General features: G+C 39.2%; 1 protein-coding gene across 1 annotated transcript in view; it reads left to right on the top strand.

The window, feature by feature from the left end:
* The window catches only part of LOC115678813 (ubiquitin-conjugating enzyme E2 2-like), a 39,226-nt gene that overhangs the window by 13,437 nt on the left and 9,737 nt on the right, over window positions 1–16,052 (top strand). The gene's annotated exons all lie outside the window — the stretch shown is intronic.

Genomic DNA, 16,052 nt, shown 5'->3' with positions numbered 1-16,052 from the left:
CATGCGGCTATGCGTTGATGAACACTAGTAGCTGGTTTCTCGACGAAAGCTAGGGTTTTGATATCACTTGAGGTGATCTTATGGTGGTGGGAATCTTCTTTCTGGTGTTCAAAAGTGGCAGCTCTAACAAAATAATAATAATAATAAGGAGAAGAAGAAGAAGGAGAAAATGGACCCCAGTGTTGTAAAAACGACTAATTTATTTAGGAAAACTATTCAACTTCACGCGAATCATGGGCCTGTCGTTGCGATATGGGCCGATTCTGTGGAGGCCCAAATGAATGTGCGGCCCAGATTCGACGCGCGGGAGGAGAGAATGATTGCCTGCGACGCCGGCAGACAGTAACCCAATCACATCACTCTCTCTCTCTCTCTCTCTCTCGTCGGGCCGATTCTCTCCGCTCGGCAGCTTCCAATCGCCAGGCCCATAAGGAAACCCTAGCTCTTTCCTTTGTTCTGCTGCTGCGTTCCGACCGGCTTCGAGTTCTGTCGTTCGGTCTCCTTCACCAGGTTCGACGCGGTTCCGCAGCTTCGATTTCGGCATTTGGTGCGGAACTCGTGAATTGATCGCTGTTTCTATGTTTTCTTCGTGCATCCGGTCTGTTTCTTGCATGATCAGGTGTGATTATATCAAATTAAATTTGATCTTAGAAAGCAATTCTTGTATATCTCTGTTCGACACAGTTGGCCATTGAAGTGTTGTGTGGAATTCGGCAATGAATTCGGCAATGAATTCGGCAATGTGCTTGTTTCTTGCATGATTGAAGCAAGTTTAGCTTTTACTGATTAAACGGGATAATCAAGATTAAAATCATTCAAGTTTGTGCGATCCAAAAGCCAGTTATTTCATTTGCTGGCTCCTTATGACTAGTAAAAGTTTCTGCTAGCTCTCTCTGTCTCTTAATATAGTCTCTTCTTGACCATGAACTGAAGCTTCGTGGCTTGGTGATTCTTATTTTGGAAATTAAGCCCCCTTTCTCTGAGCTGTGTCATATGCCGACATGTGGCGGGTACATGAATACTTGCCTAAAGCTTTGCAATTCCACCAATTTTTTTTTCTTTTCAATTGAAATATGGGTATGCTATTTGGTTGATATCTTTGAAGTCCTTGTAGACATTGTGACCAAGTACTAGTGGTTGGACCGGCAGAGGGTATGCTCTCTATCATTATGTTATTGGTACCTTCTTTTAGAGACTTAGTTGGCTTTTACATCGGGAAGGAGAATTTCCTTTAGTTGATTGATGTGGTGAATGATGGAATTTACATCTGTATCTTTGCACCAGTGGCCAACAGTAGGTCTAAACTGAACATGAACTGATGTCTTTTGTGGAATACTTTATTAAAGGGTGACCGCTGTCGAGTCTGTGCTTATTATTTTGGCTCGTAGTTGGCTTAGAAATCACTTAAATTTCCCTGCCTTGACCTCCTACTAATGCTACTGCTTCATCTGTATTTACTCCGTCATGCTGCTCAATCAATCGGTCTTTTTGGTAATCTCATTGTTCTTTATCGCAGTCTTTGCTGTGCGATCCCAATCCCAACTCTCCTGCAAACTCAGAAGCCACTCGAATGTTCAGTGAGAACAAGCGTGAATTCAACCGGAGAGTAAGGGAGGTTGTGGGGCAGAGCTGGACCGCTGATTAAGTCCCATCCAGGGGACCAGTAGAGTAGGTCAAGTTTGGGGGTTTCATTTGCCGATTGTAATCCACAATCCAAACAAGGGGCGTGTAACTTGTATCATGCAGTAAAACGCCACGCTCGAATGCTTGTTATGTTATTGTTTGAAAATCACTGATGGTGTTATCGTCGTCTTCCCAAGCTCGGGCGGACTTTTAACTTTGTAAAAGGTAAGTTGAACTGTCAACAAACAATTGGTGTAGAAGTCAATGTAATATCGGCTTGTTTGATCGCTGGTGCAGTTCAAAGCAACATTTAGTGAAAGGCTTCAGTTCAAAGTAGTATTCGGCGATACTGCTTAGGTTAAGTAAAGGGTGTTTCTCTGGTTGAAGCATCAGTAAGCCTCCTTCTCAGGCTTGGAGCTTCAAACTTCCAGGCAGTAGCCACTAGCCACTGTGTTGACCTGAGTTCAGTGTTCACTTTAGGTGAGTGAGCTAGTAGACTGAAAGTCTGCTTAGCTATGCATACAATAAGCTCTCATCTGAACTGATCTTGATACATCAGGAATATGTATTCGCCTAATATGAGCTTTGCTTATCGGACAAAAAGAAGAGATTTTGGAGCAATTTCATGCTCCTGTACTCGGAACAAGGTTCGGAAACCATGTCGACCGGCGGTGGTTACGGAATGGTTTAGGAGGGTGGTGAGATTTTTCACTAAGAAACGAGCAATACTAGCGCGATTGAAGTTTTAATTGGCTTCTGCGAGTTTTGAGTTTAGCTCTCCGAAGGACTTAGGAGTTAGCAGAATTCATACCAACTCGTTCTCTATTCTTAGCGGGGGCTTTGGTTTTAGACTCGTTGGCTTATTATGCTACTGGGGAAATTGGAGCGGATTCTTAGTTAACCCGTCACTGAAGAAGTATGGACATCACCATCCAGATGCTTTTAGTTACCTCTTCTGGCTCCCGAGACCAGATTTGGGACACCTGCATCAGATCTGGATAGCCGGTCCTGTAGTTCATTTTGGACATTCAGGTGCAAAGATGTGGCGAGGACGTGTCCATTTTGATAACCACGCGTGTGATGGCACACACAACCACCTCCGTGGCCGCTTCCAATGTGTTGTCCGGCTCCTCGAGCTCACAGCCTTGGCCATGTCGTGGCTTGTCCGCCACCAGCTCAGCCAATCTTCACAAGCTTGACTTCCAATCAGCTTTCGTGGACGCTCTCAAGTCAATCGCGGGAAATCATCGTCAACGTGTTTATTAGGATATACGTGTGAGTTGTGTTAAAAAAATCCCATATCGAATAATTTGTGTGATGTAGAGCACTTAACATATCCTAACTGGCCCTTAACTCATTGACTTGAGCTTTCAAATGAAAGTGACTTCAACTGGATGTGTTAACAGGCTCGGACTTAGGCTCTTTCTCCCTAGGCGGAAGTATCGGGCTAGGCAAGCTTCGTTTTTTTTTCTTGTTTTGGTCGGAAGCGCCAAGTATTTGCTAACATTTTTATCGTTTGCAAACTTGTATATGCATTTCTTAACAAAGCCTCTAATTTACCAAATTCTTTTAGAAAGTACTAACCTTAATGTGGAGAAACTTGCCATTAATTAGAGCTGGTAATCACTCGACAATAAATAGATAGTTCATGATTGTTGTTGTTAGATGATAAGGGGATATTGGGAAAAGTATATCACAAGTGCATAGCTAAGATTTACGATCACTTTGGTGTCATAAGCTTTTTTCGATCACTTTGGTGCGGGAATCGAGCAAAGAGATCACTTTAGTGCCAATTGGCCGAAATCCGACGTGGCATTTTTTATTAATTTTACGCCGACGTGGCTCGTCGGAGGCCGAGCGTGTACAGATCCAGCTTTTTTTATTTTAAATAATTTTTTTCAGCGTGTACAAGCATTTTTAATTTTAAATATTTTTTTCCTTTTTTTTTCTTCTTTCTTTTTTCTTTTCTTTTCTCCCCTCGCCGGCCGGCCGGCCACCGGCGAAGCCCGGGAAGGGCTGGGCGAGGGCTGCCTTGCCCATGACCGGCGAGGGCGGCCGACTCGCCGGGCGACAAAGAGGCGCCCAGCGAGGCCGCCCTCGCCCGACGCCGCGACCTCGCCGGATCTCGGCGAGGAAGCCTCGCCCGGGCGGGCGAGGTCGCCTCGCGACGCCGGCGAGGGTCGCCCACGCCCGACTCAGCAAGGGCGACCTCGCCGCCCTGTGCGAGGGTCGCGAGGGCGACCATCGCCCGCCTGTGCGAGGGCTTCCTTCGCCCAACGCCGGCGAGGGTCGCCCTCACTAGATCGGGCGAGGGTCACCCGCCGGCGCCGGGCGACGGTAGCCCTCGCTTGGGCCGGCGAGGGCCGGCCTCGCCTGTCGCCGGCAAGGGTCGCCCGCCCCTCGCCGGCCATGGGCAAGGCCACCCTCGCCCAGCCCTTCCCGGGCTTCGCCGGTGGCCGGCCGGCGAGGGAAGAAAAGAAAAAAAAGAAAAGAAAAAAAAGGAAAAAAAATATTTAAAATTAAAAATGCTGACTGTACACGCTAAAAAAATTATTTAAAATTAAAAATGCTGATCGTACACACGACTCAGCCTCTCCCAAGCAGCCACGTCGGCGTAAAAAATTAATAAAAATGCCACGTCGTATTCCGGCCAAATTGGCACTAAAGTGGTCTCTTTGTCCGACTTACACCAAAGTGATCCGAAAAAAGTTATGACACCAAAGTGATCGCCGTACACAAAGCTTATGACACTTGCTGCGTGTACTTTTGCCTGGGATATTCTATATGTAATCAGCTACATCATCATAATACTGAAAGAAAACAATACAAAACTTCCAAAAAAATATTTAATAGGAAGATTTACAAAAAAAAATATTAGAATTTTCACTAATTGCTAATTTGCTACATTAAAGCTCATCAGAACAATTTTTTTTTATCAAAACTGATGGTATTGATATGTGTGTCATGTGTGTGAATCCTTTGCAATTTAGAGTCATGTGTGTGACTCTTAGAGGCAATCTGGATTAAACGGATTTTGCAATCCATGGATCTGCCTCAATTTATTGAACTAAATTAATTATGTTTTGTAGTTGGCATTTAGACTGAAGAAATGAATTGTCATGCTCTTTGGCTCTAGAAGATGGTTTTTGGTTGGTCACACAGTGTCGAAAAAGTAAGGACAAACCAGTTTGATCGAATTAGACATTACATGTTATCTATTGTCGAACCTTTGAGAAATTGGTAACAAAATTTTGCCCATCATTTGTTAATCTATAAATGCAATCATAAGCGTTTTCCTATACTTCTAAATATCCATATGTTAATTGTATAATGTCTTTTATTAACACATCATATATATAAGTGATAAATTAAAAGAAAAAATTCCTTAACAGGTAATTTAGGTAGCATGCGATATCACAATTTGTTCACTCATTTTTATCTGTCACTGTATTTTACTAAGAAATAACTTTCACATGAATAATCTTCAACTTTGCAATAAAATGATTATTTACCTAGAAAGTCTGCATGAAAATGTTAATTTTCATAATAATATCCATCTAAGGTGAAAAATATGTTTTTTTTTGCCAAAAAAAAGAAAAACATAAGGTATAGATATCTCAATTAATGCAAGAGCACTAGTTGTTGGGTTGGAAACATAAACATCATATATCCCTAGAGTATAATGCCATCATCTTGTGTGATGTATATACTCACGCCAGTCGATATTGTAGCTTGATAATTAATTTGGACGAACCAAGTTACGCAGTGAAATAATGATGTGGGAAAACCTATGGACCTTCTGAGTGGACAAAGGAATAACAGAGGGAGATGGAGCTCTGGCTTTTGTAGATCTTGCCAAGTAAGTTTAGTTTTTTTGCGATCAACTTAGCATACCATTGCCACCGCCGTCGCCACCGCAACCACGGACCAGTATGTTTCTTGACGAAAATAATTTGATATGGAAACTATAGACTAATTAGATATATTTTAGTAATTTAATTAAGTGTTGAATGTTGATATATTCAATGTTTAATAAGATTTAAGTACTTTTGGTGAACTTCACTAATTAAGATTTTACGGGAGAAAAAAATTAATTTGAGCAAACAGTTCTGTTCAATATTGACTTTATTGCTTAGTTCAAGTAATGAAAATGAGGTCGGTCAGTCGGTTGATTCGACATCAACTTCATATGAGACACACTAAAAATATAATTTGTACGTGTGTTTACGCTTTTTAAAATCTAAAAGATTCATTGTTCTTTCATTTTCATGCCAGAATTTCAAATATTTTTCAAACTTTGAAAATCAATGAAAGAATTATTTCTCGTTGATATTTAGATATTTTTAAAAGTTTAAGTATTTCGGAATGATCAAGAATCTAAAAGAACAAAAAATAAATGTAAGTCATTATAAACACATAAGCAGTCTAGCATGCCAAAACCCAAAATGGATCTATTGCGAAGCATCAACTAAAATACGTAGTAAGACATTCATTGGAACTACAAAATGAATAACGATTCGATGACATAATAATAATAATAATAATAATAATAATAATAAAGGTTAATACCACGAAAAACCCCAAACTGGTACATATGTGACAAATTTACTTCAAACTAATTTTTTAATCACCAAAAACCTCAAACTGGTATACCTATGATAAATTTACCCTCTTTTAGTTTCCGTTAAATTTTACAGTCAAATTGCTGAGTTGGATGACACGTGACAGTTGACAGGTGTACCAATTTGGGGTTTTACTCCTCTGTTTGTCACATGTTTATCAATTTGTGATTTTTTGTGGTATTAATTCAATTTAACGGAGGGTAAAATTGTCATAGGTGTACTAATTTGGAGTTTGTGGTGGTCAAAAAATTAGTTCAGGATAAATTTATCACAGATATATCAGTTTGCGGTTTCGTGGTATTAATCCTAATAATAATAATAATAAACGAATGTTAACAAAAAAATCTGTACAAATGCAGTGAATTGATAAGCGCGACCTTCTTGAATTAATTCCATTGATATATTATCTGCTTTGGCTCATCTTTTACTGGGCTTCACGATTTTGTCATTTGGCGTATAGATAAGTATTTCCTAGGAGTTCGGTTAATTTTAGTTTCATGTATATAATTTAAGAATGCTTTTCCCCATTTTGGTGCGTAATTTGGTTAATTCCAGCCCTTTTCACCATTCTAGAAATTTGTTGAGATTCGTTATTTGTCCGAGCCCCTCGCTCGAATGATCACTTCTCGCCCTTATTGAACTGTGTCATTACAAGCCCACAAACTTTCACATGGTTAGTCCTTGAACCACGCATCTACTATGACATTCTTGGATTAACTCACTCGAAATGATATCCACTTTGGCTCGTCTCTTACCGAGCTTCATAGTTTTTTTTTTGGCATACAAGTACTTTCCCATAAGATCACTCATCCTAATGGTACTCTCACATGAGCACTCTTGACACCGGAGCTCCAATGCTAAACATTATCGTTATGTTAAAAGGCACCTCTTTCAGTCAACTCCAGTTCCACATATACAATTCGGAAACTCTCTCTCCTGGTTTGGTGCGCAATTCAGTTCATTTCCGCCCCCTTCATCATCCTAAAAGCCTGCCGGAAGCCATTTCTTATCCAAGCCCCTTACTCTCGTAATCACTCTCCGCCCTCATCGGATCGGATCATTACCATAAATGAAGTTTTCCTAAATTTAATCACTATCACTGTTCCACTGAAGGGTGAGGCTCTGGTGCCACTAAAGGATCCAAAGTTTAAGTCACAAGTCTTTCCCCCTTGAGCCGCTGCTTGGCGAATGGCGTTGCTTCGGTCGCCGTGCTCGACTTTGGTTCTGACCGAAGCACTGTTCATGGACGGAGCTGCGTACCGTTTTATCATGCTGCGTACAGTTTAATTCTCGAAAGTGACTGCCCCCGGAGCTGCTGATTGCCACGTAATGTTTGCTTGGTCGAACGCGTTTTGTACGAAATTGCTGCCAAATTTCTTGGAATTTCTCAGGATGGAGGGGAAGTAATTCGGTAGGAAGAAGTTGATCTTGTTGGAGATCGCTAGAGTATTTCAAAAGCAAAAAAATAAAAATAAAAAATAAGGAACACATATCGCAATCAATTCGAGAGTTCTAGGTGCATGATTGGAAAAGGAAATAGTAGTTAACCCTAGACCATCATCTCGTGTGACGTAAATTCTCACATCTATCAAAATTGTAGTTGATGAATGAACCTGGATGGACAAAGTTAAGTAGTGAAACGATGATGCGGGAAAACCTTCTTTTTTTTCCTCGTTAGGTCTTAGTAATGTCAAGAATGGTTTTACTTCACTTTTCCAAGTACTTATAGATTGCTAAAAAAAATTTATCAATTTAATAAATAATGGAATTTGGGCAAGAATAAATCTCGTTCAAAATTTGTCAAGAGACCCCTTCATTCTTTTATTCTCTAGACCGTTCTTTTCATGTTTTTTACATAAAGTAATTTTAAGTTTGGTGATAATAACATTAAAATGTATGAATTTTGAAAATAAAATAAGAATGACTAGAAAATTCTTAATTTATTGACAATTCATGATCATCTCACTATTCAAATTCAGTCTATTATTTTTTATAATATCATATTTTTAGGTTGGATGAAAAGCGCCGATGGGTTTCGAAGGGGTCTCTACAGTCTATTCGTCTGACATATAGAAACAGCGAGCTCAACAGATACATTCCTCATTTTTATGTGCCGGTGTTAGCAAGCTCTGCATCCCAAGCTCCCCCTGTATTTTTGTCTTCCCTAAGGAGATGGAATCCACTCTAAGAGTTTCACATCCCGGTGATCCCGACATCCGAACGTGGATCGAGATGAAGCCTTTTAAGGACTTGCTTAGGTCCAAACTTCATTTCAATAATATTATGGAACTCCTTTTGTTAAGAAAACTTAACGGTACATTTGTTTCACGGAAAATAAATAATTCATAAAATATTTTCCTAAAAATAATCAATTATATCGTTTAGTAAAATGACTGAACAAAAAATATTTTCATTGTTTACAAAAATATTTAGACATAAATTATTATCGATAATGAAAATATTTTTTATTAATTAATTATTTTAAACGATATAAGCGATCATTTTTAGAAAAATAATTTCTAAATCATTCGTTATCCATTAAACAAACAGAGCCTAAGATTTCAAAATCTTTTGGTGTCTCCTTCTCCTTCATTTTTTTTCGGTAAAACAAGAATACTTGATCAAATAGAATAGTGTTACACAACTATCCAGGAGGATTCTTTGGCATTGACTCCAAACAAATTTTGCTCGGAGCTCCGACCGCGCGGCAGCACATGACTTATTACAAAAGGGCAAATTTGTGATATAAGTATATACCTGTGAAAAAGTAGACGAATAATTCAGGAATATTGCATATAAGAACACGTGACTAAAAGTTCCGACAAGAATAAGTCTCCCAATGTTTCGCTCGTGTCCCTATCGCTGGGTCAGCTAAAGCGCCTCTGCAAAAGTGACATCCCGATTTACGGTTTCTAATGGCAAGAAATATAGGACGGACTTCAAATCCTTAGTTTCCCACTCTCTCTCTCTCTAGTGTTTCCTCTCTCTAATGGGCGGGAGTCGCGGGACCAATTGGATCCTCTCTCTCTCTCTCTCTCTCTCATGTTTCGCATCCATCCTCTCTGTAATCGGACTCTCTCTCGCTAATGTCGACTCACGTTAGAGAGAGAGAGAGAGAGAGAGGAAATGGATTCCATTCCACTCTCTCTCTCCCTCTCTCCCCCTCTCTCTCTCTCTCTCCCTCTCTAAAGTTGATTCCCGCGTTGTAATGTTTTGGATCCATCCTGTCTTTAGTGGGACCCTACTGGTAGAGAGAGTCAGAGAGAGGGAGAGAAGCTCTCTAATGTCGTCGACTCACGTTAGAGAGAGAGGAAATGGGTCCCATTCCTCTGTCTCTCTCTCTTTCTCTCTAGTGTTGATTCCTGCGTTCTAATGTTTTGGATCCATCCTCTCTCTAATGCGACCCTAATGGTAGAGAGAGAGCTCTCTGTCTCTGTAACGTGAGTCAACATAATCTCTCTCTCTCTGATGTGAACTCACATCACATCAGAGAGAGAGAGAGAGAGAGAGGAGAGGAAATGGATTCCATTCCTCTCTTTCTAACGTGAGAGAGACAGAACTCACGTTGACTCAGAGAGAGGATGGATGCGAAACATTAGAGAGAGAGAGACAGAGAGAGAGAGAGAGAGTGAGAGAGAGAGAGGGGGTTCCAAAGGAAACAAGTAGGAAATTAACGACTTGAAGTCCGTCCTATATTTTTTGGCAGCAAGTGAAACGGAAGCATGCAGCCTCCTGCATAAGTCGATGAGACCACCTTTCGACACCCCGCCCTTTAATTTGCTCTGTAGTCGCAAAACTTCACCCATACTTACAGAAAAAGAAAAGCACTCCACACAAGAATTCCAAATGACAAACCTCCAAGCCATTCCACCCGCTGCAAATAACAATCCGGTGTCACGTTCACCGGTGCCGCCACGGCCGTCCCACAGGTACAAGCCGATCATCGGCTACTGTATCGTATTTGCCATACCCGCTATTCTCGGCCTCGCCATGGTCATCTTCCTGGCAATACCCGCTTTAATGCCACCGGAGTTCAGGCTCGACCCGGGCTCTTCACTTTCGTCCATCAATATCTCCACCCCCCACGTCACCACCCGATGGAACATCGCTCTCTCCGTCAAGAATCCCAGTAAGCTCATCCCCGTCAAGTACACCCACATGAAGCTCCTCTTGAGTTTCGGAGGTGAACTCAATCTCTCTCGTCCCTCCCGCATTCCGGCCTTCACTCAGGGCCCCCGCAACATGACAACAGTCCGAGCCGAGGCCCTGTCGACGCTGCCGATCGTCAATGACTTGGGCATTAGGGGCCTGGTGCGCTCATTGAAGGGCGGGATGGTGACCATCGACGTGGTTGCAAAAGCCAACAGGAGGCTGCGCTCGGGACCGTGGTGGGTGCCTGTGTTGGACGTGTACTTCTCATGCACGGGCGTCACTTTCACGGCTCCGAACAACAGCGAGGGTGGCGGTGATTGGATGATCCTCGGTGGGAACCTAGACTGCGAGCCCGACATCTTCACTCTCCTCTGGTAAGAAAAACTATGGAAAAATTACACAGCAAGACCCAAACTTATCTAAGGAACGCAATTAAGTCCTCATCTTTTTATTTGATTCAATTAAGTCGTAATTTTTTTTATCAAAAGATACAATCAAATCCTAAAATTGTTCACTTTATGAACTGCAATTTCTTGATAAAAGTTTAGGACTTAGTTGATAAAGGTTTAGGACTCACTACAAAAAGACAAGGATTTAGCCACGGAAAATTAGCGACGAAAATTTTTTCGTCGCTAATTTGCGACGAAAAATTATTCGTCGCTAATTTGCGACGAAAAAAAAATTCATCGCTAATTTACGACGGAAAATTATTCGTCGCTAATTTGCGACCGAATTTGCGAGGAAAAAAAATTTTGTTGATAATTTGCAACGGAATTTGCGACGAAAAAAAATTCGTCGCTAATTTGCGACGAAAAATTGTCTGTGACTAATTTGCAACGGAATTAGCAACGAAAAAAAAATTCGTGGCTAAATTCGTAGCTAATTAGCCACGGATTTAGCGACGAAAATAAACTCTCGCTTCACTTTCCCGACTATTTTTAATTTCGTGGCTAAATCTGTGGCTAATTAGCCACGAAAATAAACTCTCGCTTCACTTTCCCTACTATTTTTAATTTCGTGGCTAAATCCGTGGCTAATTAGCCACGGATTTAGCCACGAAAATAAACTCTCGCTCCACTTCCCCGACTATTTTTAATTTCGTGGCTCAATTCGTGGTAAATTAGCGACGAATTTTGCGACGAATAAAGTTCGTGGCAAATTAGCGACGAATTTTGCCACGAATAATTAGCGACGAAAATTGAAATTTTTCGTCGCAAAATTTTGCGACGGCATATTAGCGACGGATTTTTTTCCGTCGCAAATTCGTTTAGCGACGAATTTTGCCAAATTTTTCGTGGCAAAATTCGTCGCTAAAACCTAATTTTTTTGTAGTGACTCATTTGCTCTTTTGGTAAAGGTTTAGGACTCAGCTGAACAATTGAATATAGTTCAGGACTTAATTACGTACATTATTTAATTAGGCTTTGTGGTGCAATTATTTTCCTGGAAAATTACAAGATACTGCTTAGTTTTGATGAAGAATGACATGGATTTGCTGTGGTGCTGCTGCTGATGTGCAAATTTGGTTCGTTCTTTGGGAACATGTTCTGCTTGCTCGTGCTTGAAGTAGTCTAAGATATAACCTGTGATACTATGTATCAAGTTATTGTCTATCTAGCGAGTTGATCTCTATCTAGCGAGTTGATCTTTCCCTCTGCCCTACACATGTCTCGTGTAATAATATATATTTTCCTTTGACATTGCAGAGTATGGAGGGGTCATATGGGAGATCGACAAGTAGATGCAATATGGCGTGGCTTTATGATATAATTTTTCTTTGTTTCTCTTCTAGTTTGTGCTCTTGTCGCCTCAGTGAGCCAGGTAATACGTACATGATACATGTAGCTCTTGCTTAAAAGCTTGCTCAGCTGTGATTTTTTGATTTACTTTTGACTTTTTGATTTGGCCGAGATCAACATCTGTGATCTTTTGATATTTCTCGTAATTCATCTGGCAAATATGAAGTTAGATATGTTATATGTATGTAGCTTCTAAATCCAATTTGTACGAGCACGGCTAGTGGAATTGATATCCTACATGGTTGATTCACTTTTATTAACATTTTGAATAGTAATTTTAAGTATAAGGGGATAGACATGCTATGAAAAGCACATAGGATTAGAGAGAACAACAATTCTCACTGTTTCTTAGATCCATGGACCCAATTCATTTCAAGTAGGATCTTTCATTCACATTATTTTTCCACCAAAACCGTATCAGAACATGTATAATAGTTCACGTCATGCCACATCCTTCTTCAGTTCCTCTATTATTGCAATGACTAAGCTTTTTAATATCTAGTTATAGGAAAATTATGGACCGCATCCGTATCATATGGGTCCAATGCATGTCATTCTTGGGTCGTGTGGACTCCACGTGTTGTGCTAACTGAACCGGGCGCGTGCAATAACTTCTTCTGGTTATAATCAAAGCCGCGTGATTTTTTTTTTGGGTAAATAAAAGTAAACAGAAAACAAATTAACATCTAAAATCTACTATTCTTACTTTATTGCCTAACGAAGCATGAATCGACTCTCTAGGAGGCTAAGAGCCTGTGAGTAGAACATAGTGTTCAAGCGCTTCTTTATACCAAGATTGGCAAGCCAATCGGCTACTTTCTAGAGAAGAAAATAATTAAACGTAAAGACAATGTCGAAATACACGAGTCACAGTCAACCATTTCAGTGTTCTTATTACGCATTGGGCCTGTTCATGAGATATGGGCCGATTCTGTGGAGGCCCAGATCAACGGGCGGCCCAGATTTGATGCACAGGACGAGAGAAAGACTGCCTGCGACGCCGGCACACCAATAAGCAGATCACATCACACACTCTCTCTCTACGCATAAACCAAGCGCAGCTGATTTATCTAAGGAAATTTGGGATTTTTGTTTCGTGTTTAAGGTAACAATTTAAAGCCATGGAGCTTAAGATGTGAATGCCAAACACCATCGTCATGATAGCCTCACACGCCCATCTCGGCTTGCAAGGATATATTCCGACACCTACACCCGCGACATTCCACTTTTGGCTGTTAGGACACAGATCGAGATATGATCGGCTTAAATAAGATAGAAATGTCCTAGATGACAGAAAATCTCATTATGTATTTTTATTTTCTCGAAAAATTCAGTTTAAAATTTGAAAAGGAAAAAGAAAAGAAAAGAACCTAGTCTATTGCAACGGCCACCACGGTGATCAACCACTGTTGCCACGGTGGCCACCATTTGTGACTTCCCCTATGGGGGTCGCCTCTATTGCAATTATCCGACAGCGACAAAAAATAACTACGATAGTTTGAGAAACACTACAGAGGATAAGGTTGTTATATCTAAATTTTATCCGATCCACTAAATACGGCCAAAAAATATATGAAGATAATTAAGATAGAATTTGGGTTACTGTTACTATATATATATATATATAAACCAAGTTTGGTCTGCATATCTACATATTATGGTTTTACCAATTAGGACTACAACTATTAGACTATGCCACTTATGGTTATGGACGCACTGATTAACATTGTTTTCACTTTCCTTCTATTTCATCCTTAAACTACATTATCATAATACCCAAAGACAATAATACAAAACTTTCAACGAAATACTCAAAAAAAAATTTAGAATTTTCACTAATTGCTAATTTGTAACATTAAAGCTCATTAAAACTAATTTTTTCTTGTTGACCAAAACTCATGTTATTGAATGAGGCAAACGCAAATCCTAGTTGGAAGCAAAATGGATGGAGAGTTCAAGAAAAGTAATATCTTGAGGGGAGAATGATCAATCGCTTGCAATTTAGAGTCATACGTGTCGCTCTTAGAGGCAATCTGGATAACGGATTTTGCAATCCATTGATATGTCTTAATTTTTTGAACTAAAATTAATTATGTCTTGGCATTTAGCACGAAGAAATGAATTGCCGTGCTCTTTGGTTCTGAAAGTTGGTTTCTGGTTGGTCATGAAGTGTTGAAAAAGTGACAATAAACTAATTTGATCCAATTAAACATTACATGCGATCTACCCGATCCTTTGAGAAAAGTAAATTGCCATAAATGGTTTCAGGACTTTGGTCTAATGCGTAGTGCCATTCCTAGATTTTTAATTTGTTCAATATAATCCCTGAACTACTAATAAATGTTCGATACAGTCCCAACACTATATAAAAATGTTCAATGTCCTTCTTCCGCGAATTCAATTTAAAAAAATTTGCTAATGGGACTTCCAATCCAATAAGTTTAAACGGTTGACAACAAAAAAAGGTCACGCGCGGATTCTTTAGATAAGATATTCATCTCGAATCTAGATGTAATATTCCGCATCATCATATAACGATGGGCATGTGAATGCCCTATTTTTTTTTCCTTTTCCAAAGTAGATGGATAAAAAGGTAAACATGTGGGCTCATCATTTTTAGTGCTCCAACTAAGCATATAACAATCTACGTAATCAAATAGCGTAATTTGTTGTTTGAGCAATCAAAAGGACTACATTGTACATTTCTTAATACTGCAGGGACCATAATGAACAAATTAAAAGTCCAAAGACAACATTATACATTAGACCAAAGTTCAATGACCATTTGTAATATTTACCCTTTGAGAAATAGGTTACACAATTTTGCCCATCCTTTGTTAGTCTACAATTTTAATCATAAACATTTTTTTTATAAATTCTAAACATCCATATGATTATATAATATGTCTTTTATTAACAAAGCAAAATTCAAATATATAATTGATAAATTTATTAAAAAAAATTCTTTACGGTTATTTTAGGTAGCCTACAATATCAATATTTGTTCACTCATTTTAATTTGTCACTGTATTTTACCTTGAGTAATATAAGAAATAACTTTCACATGAATTGGGCAATACATTTCTCCTGAATAATCTTCAACTTTGCAATAACATGATTTTTTAATCTAGAAGGTTTGCATGAAAATATTAGTTTTCATCATAATATCCATCTAAGGTGAAAAATATGATTTTTTCCCAAAAAGAGAAAAAAAAAATAAGGTATAGATATCTCAATTAATGCAAGATTTCTAGTTGTTGGATTGGAAACAAAAACATTATATATCGCTAGAGTATAATGCCATCACCTCGTGGAGGTGGATAAACTCGCGTCAGTCAATATTGTAGCTTGATGATTAATTTGGATGGACAAAGTAACATGGTGAAATAATGAGGCGGGAAAACCTATGTGTTTCTTGACGAAAAGAATGTGATATGGAAACTATAGACTAATTAGATCTATTTTAGTAATTTAATTAAGTGTTGAAAATTAATATTTTCAATGTTTGATAATATTAGCATATAATTACTTTAGCAGAAATCTGTGACAAGTTGATGATTACCGATGTTGACCGATTTTAAACTAATCAGGCATTTGTACGTGTGCTTACGCTCTTCAAAAGCCAAAAGACTCATTATTTTTTTCATTTCCATGCTAGAATTTTAAAATATTTTTCGAACTTTGAAAATCAATGAAAGAATTATTTCTGGCATTAATATTTAGATGTTTTTGATAGTTTAGGTATTTCGAAATGATCAAGAATCTAAAAGAACGAAAAATAAATTCAAGTTCATTACAAACACATTACCAGTCTAGCATGCCAAAACCCAAAATGGATCCCTTGCGAAGCATCGAC

Source organism: Syzygium oleosum, unplaced genomic scaffold, assembly GCF_021117445.2.
Source record: "Syzygium oleosum isolate NSW1041296 unplaced genomic scaffold, Sole_v2.1 Sole_v2.17, whole genome shotgun sequence".
Classification (NCBI taxonomy): Eukaryota; Viridiplantae; Streptophyta; class Magnoliopsida; order Myrtales; family Myrtaceae; genus Syzygium; species Syzygium oleosum.
The sequence above is the reverse complement of the archived record's forward strand: the minus strand, read 5'-3'. Positions and strand labels throughout refer to the sequence as shown.